Below are 6,484 nucleotides of genomic sequence, written 5' to 3'. Positions count from 1 at the left end.
CATCTCTTTATCCTTGCATTTTAAGTTCTTCAAGTCATCAATCAATCCTTTCATTTATGTGATAGGCCTGCATTAAAAATAGACATTTACCATAAATTATAGGTATCTTATATTATTAGATACATTATTATAAAACATATTTAAGTTAAGGAGTTATTGATACTTCGAGTGCAAAATAATTATATAAAACCATGATAAAAATGCACTTTTAAGTACTAATCAATAATCTCAATATATTTTTTAAAAAAATTATTTTAAAGTAAAGAAAAAAATTTAAAGTTGTCAAATTTTCTAGCTCTTGCTTTGCAACCAAACACAATCTCAATATATATATATATATATATATATATAAAATAACTATTTAAAACATAATACAAAAATATAAAAAAAATTAATTAAAGTAAATCAAAAAATTAAAAATTTTCAAATTTCATGGGTTTGACTTGTCAAAAGTTATTTAAAAAATTAAAAATTAAATAAATTAATGTTGTTAGGTCTTAAAGGCAAAACCTAATGTTTTAACATTTTTTGAAAGTGTTTTAGGTATGGCTTCAACTTTGAGTCTAGCTGCCAAACTAGACCCAATAATTTTTGGCAGATAAGACAACACTTCCATCTACTAGGTTTTACTTGGGGTAGGACCCAACACCATTGGGTAATAGTATTAGTAGGACCTAACGCTCCTGTGTTTTTAGTTAAGAATTGCGATTGGGGGCATGATCTTCTTTGCCACAAGTCGTTCGGTCTAGTTTACAATCTAGACCCAAAACACTTCTAAAAGGTACTAATAGCATTGAGCCCTACCTCTCAGGCAGACTTCGTAGAGTATTTGACTGTGAACGACATAATAACACCACAATTAAACACTTTTTTTGATCTTATTGGGAGGCAGGATTCAACGCTATTGGCATGTTTTGAAAATGTTTTGGGTCTAGCTTGTCAACCAGACTTAACGATAGGTCCAGTTATCAAAACCAGATCCAGCGACTTTTAGCAGAGAAGACAATGCTCTCGGTCATTATTCTTGACTAAAAATACAGAAAAAAAACATCTTCTGGGATATTATAATATCATCCACAATACAAAAAATCTATGGTTAAAGTGTCATTCATGGTATAACGTGCTTGTATCCATGATAAATCTAGAGCGTTTATATAGTGGTTTCCCATTCATTTTAATATTGTTTTTCCATTTTTTAATATATAGCAAAGCAATTGTACAGGTTCATGGTTAATTATTTTTTTATCCATGGTACATGCATGTACAGTACATCTATAGTGATTTGCCTCTTGGTTTATAGTGGATTCATGTACAGTAAAAATCTCACGTGTAGCAAATCTAAAGTGTTTTTATAGTGTTTTTCCATTTGTTTTAATACAGAGCAAAGCAACTGTATACATACATAGTTAATTATCTATTGGCTCATAGTACATATATGCATAGTAAGACTATAGTTACTTGTCTATTGGTCCACAGTGTGTTCATATATAATAGAAACCGCACGCACGTTAAATTCTATTAATTATCCATTGATAAATTTGAATAATGGATAAAAATTCATTTAAAAATTGTTTTAAAAACAATCTTTTTCAACAAACTATGTTTTTATTTTTTCCATTCTCGAACATGATGCAATACTTGTAGAAAAACAAATATTTATACTTCAATGAGCTCCATAGTCTAAATCTCTTACCTGTGTATAATTTTTAATTTGATACATGTTTTACTGTTTATTTTATGATTTCTGTACTTAAATTTTTAAACATAAACAATGCACGTGACATTATTTTGACATTTTAGCTAAAAAAGAAAGTTTATTTTATAAAATTATTTGAAAAATTATTATTTGAATTTTTTTTTGAAATTTAGATTGAAAAATAATTTTTTTATTTGTTGGTTAAACTTTAAAAGGAAATTCGGAATAGAAATGCTTGTTTGCACGGGCCAGGCTATGACCTATCTTAACGATCACAGTTACCAAGCAACAAGCCACTTCTTGGGTCATGTTTTCCAAATGGGCCAATGAAGTTGTCATCAAACATGACCCAACTGTAATCTATTGTTTCGTTTTTGACAAAAGCAAACTGTGTTTTTAAAAAACTTTAATTTTTTAAATTTATTTTAAATTGTTTTAATTTATTAATATTAAAAATTATTTTTTAAAAAAACAAAAAATATTTTAATTTATTTTTAAATAAAAAATACTTTAAATCATCATTGCTAACACAATTTCAAATAAACCCTAAATACTTTCAAGTGTAGTAATTTAACCCTAATTTTTTTAAAAAAAATATTATTTATGCATACTATTTTAATTTATTTTTTAAATAAAAAAATTAAATTAAAAATTAAAAAAATCATGCAAGTATCTTAATAGATAAATAAGCAAAAATATTATGTAAATAAATGAGAAACAAATTGTTAATAATAACCGAAATAGAAGTTGATAAATTTAAGAGATGTAATCATGATATTTAACTATACAAAACAAGACATTTATTGTATTTACTAAATTTATTTATTAAAACCAACAAAAGATAAATCAATGACCTAAAAAACTTATGACGTAAAAGATAAACACAGATGAAACTGATAAATAAATCTATGCCAAAGAAATATTATTTAAGGCCAGGAACATTAACAATATTATTTTAAAATAAATATGTTTTTATTTTTAAAAATCAACTTCATTTTTATAAAACACAAAAAAAAAATGAATTACCATAACACCTTGAAAAAAACACATTTAAAAAAACAACATAAAAGAAGTAAATGCAGAGCGATAAGATCATATGAAGCCAAATTTCTAACAAATCAAATGTTGAAAGATGAAATCAATAAAAAAAATTCAATTATATAAAATGATCTAAAAATAAAAGTAAAAAAACATAAACTAGACAACAACTACAAATTTGTTTGATATGCGCATTGTAACGGATCGTAATTTTTCTTTCTAAAACAAAAACTTGAGCTTACATACTATTTTGATATGTTTTTTGTACATAATATAAATTATAAATGTAAATCAAAAAAATTATCCAAACATTTAATAATCATCTTTGTAAATAAAATAAAAAAATTGTTAATAATAACTAAAAGAGAAATTGAAAAAAACAAAAGATGAACACAAATCAAGATATTTGATCTCGCAAAATAAGATATATTACCTGTTTTTATTTGCTAAATTTGTTCGTTATAATAAATAAAAGATAATAAAAATAAAAATATATGTGAAACAAAGAGAATAAAAAAATAAAAAATATATATGTCCAGATATTAAGAAATATTATTTTAAAATAACTACTTTTTGTACAAAAAAATAACCTACTTTTATAAAGTAAAATAAAAGTAAACAAAAATTACACAAAACAAAACAACTTAAAAAGAACCTTTATCCAAAAACAACTTGTGAAATTCATGCTTTAAGTAACAAGACAAAGATAAATTGATAGAAAAGAATACGAAGGTGACCACAATTATTTTTTAAAAACAATAAAAAATCATAAAATCATAAAATATAATGAGGAAAAAAACAATTCTTAACCATGTTAACACTTAAAACTTATGATTTATGTTATTAAATTAGAAGCATTACAAGTGAAAAAATCATGAAGTTCAATCCCATATAAATTAAATATCGAAGGATGTATCTGGAAAAAATAACCAACCATGTAAAAATATTTAATTAAAAAATAAAGGTGAAAACCAAAATAAAAAATAAATATGAGGGCATTTAAAAATGAAATTGAAGGGTTAAATTGAAAAAAAAATAATTAACAAATAAAAAAATCAAGAGAATGAAAGCTAAATTGAAAAAAAAATCAACATAAACTTTAATTAAAAGATGAAATTGAATATTAATAAAGCTAAACCAAAGATCCAAGGGTAACAATGACAAGTCAAAAAAATAAATACCAAATTGATGAAACCAATATATGTCCAATTATAATTTAAGGATTTAATTAAAAACATAAAAACTTTTCTAAAAAGGCCGAGGATGAAAATAAACAATAAAAAAATGAGGACTTAAATTGAAAAAAAAAAGACATATGCATTTTAACTGGAAGATAAAGAAAAGGTGGTAAAAGAAAGAAGAAATGACCACCAACGATAAATCACCAATCCACCACCAACACGCTTTACACTAGAAAAAAGATCACGTGATGATGTTTTTAATGACATGACAGAAAGCTATTTTTGAACAAACAATGGCATCGCATGCATAATTGAAAAAACATGTAAGCCATTAATGCGTGAAGAACATGCACTAGTAATTTTTTAGAATTTAATATTTAAAAATAATATTAAATTACTAAAAAGCCTCATTATAACCCTAGAAATAACAAATAAATCAATGAAAAAGTACCAAACCACCCCGTACATGCATATAAACTATTTTATCTTATATAATGACAAAGACATATTTTACTGATTTTCAAGTTTATGTAAAGTTAAAAACACTCTTGATCAGTAGTTTTAAATTTCATTAATCATGGAAGCAGAAGCGTATTTTTACTATACAAATTAATATGCAAAGACAATAATAAACCATGTTTAATGTTTTAATAACTAATGAGTTAGCATAAAAAGATTAAAATACCTCCATCTCCGAACCTTCTTACGTTTCCATTTACATAAGATAAATCTATTGTAACAATCCATATTAACGACACTATTTGGAAACGCAGTGCAAATCACATTTCATAAAAATTCATTTTTTGCTAAAAATTAATATTTTTTGTATGTTTTGGATTGTTTTTATTTTATGATCTCTAAAATAATTTTTTAAAAATAAAAAAAATATCATTTTGATATATTTTAACATAAAAAATATTTTAAAAAACAATAATAACCACATTTTCAAACAGGTTCAAGTCTACTGATTTAATAAATACATCACGTTTTAATAGCTATAAAACAAAACTCGCTATTCTGACTTTGTCCATTTGTTTTGCAATTGCTTCTGTGTTTGTGGTGCAAAAAGCACAATTAGATATCTGGTAATATACCAAACTGAGTTTTATAATGTGGAGCTCGGTAAAAAAATGAGTTTAAAATGTTGTTTTTGTAAAGCAGTTTTTACATGTTTTTTTAATCGAATTTTGTAAAACTATATTTGTTTTTAGGTTTCAAAAGCACATTTTTCAAAATTTAAATTTTTTTATATTTTTCTTTACTGCAAATTATTTTTTTTATATTTTTAGATTATTTTGATGAGTTGATATAAAAAATTATTTTTTAAAAATAAAAAAATTATTTTAATATATTTTCAAATAAAAAATACTTTTAAAAATAACCATAACCAAATATTTTATATATTTTTTTACTACACGAAACTCAATTATAACTACCTAAATATATACCTAAATCCAACTAATCACCTTTTTTTTTTTTTACTTATTTTTTTAAACTATAACTACAAAATCTACGCAGAAACAAACGCACTCCCAATGGGGAGCACTGTAGCACTCTCCAATTGATAGCTGGAGCAGGAAGGGACTCGCGGGAAACGGGAAGAGGAGGGCTTCGACAGTGTTGTTGTCATCATTGGGTTTACGGTTAGAATTTGACAATCCTTTATCACCCGAATTGAAGAAAAATCTTCACTGTCCAGGGTTAGGGTGTGGCAATCCTTTCTTCAAAGATGTTGGAGGTGGTGTTGAACGATCGTCTGGGAAAGAAATTGAGAGTGAAGTGCAACGACGATGACACCAGGCGACATCAACAAGCTCGTGGCAGCATAGACCGGTACCCGAGCTGAGAAGATCCAGATCCGAAAGTGGCTTGTTCCGTTCTATAGTTGCAAGCCATGTGAAAACTTTTGTTGTTATACACTTCTGCTGTTAATCGAATGCTGTTATACGAGGAAATCATGTGGTCATAATCGAATGTTGTTATACACTTATGCTGTTAACAAATGTCATTAAGATTGATGCCATGTGAAAACTTTCCTGTACTGATAATTGATGCCAGAAATATGGGTGCTGTCGGTTTGTTTCTCTTAATACTCTTTTCTTTTTATGGCAGTGTCGATTCTTTACTGTCAAAGTTAAATAGAAGTGCGTGTGTGTGTGTACACGTGCGTGTGGATTCTTTACTGTCAAAGTCAAATAGAAGTGTATATACATACATGGGCGCGCGCGAGAGAGAGCGAGCTATGAAGGCTATAAATTGGTGTTTGTGCGGGAGTGGGATCATCAACCGTGTTTTCTTAGCCAAGCACTCATATACTTCGCAAGCTAGATATGACAATTACTAGTAAAAGGTCATTTGGTTGGGTTCAATTTGCTTGATTTATATCATGCTTGTATTGCTAGGTACTTCTCCTCATCTGCTTGCCATAACATTGGTCTTTATGTTACCCTTCTCAGCATATTTCCAGAGAACCAGAACACGTTGCTGTCACATGTCTTGCACTTGTGCTTTCTGATGTTCTTTGTGCATGCAAAATAAAACTATTGTTGTGTGAAACATACATGGCATG

Source organism: Populus euphratica, unplaced genomic scaffold (genome assembly GCF_000495115.2).
Source record: "Populus euphratica unplaced genomic scaffold, PopEup_1.0 scaffold68.1, whole genome shotgun sequence".
Lineage (NCBI taxonomy): Eukaryota > Viridiplantae > Streptophyta > Magnoliopsida > Malpighiales > Salicaceae > Populus > Populus euphratica.
This window is presented reverse-complemented; position numbering follows the sequence as displayed.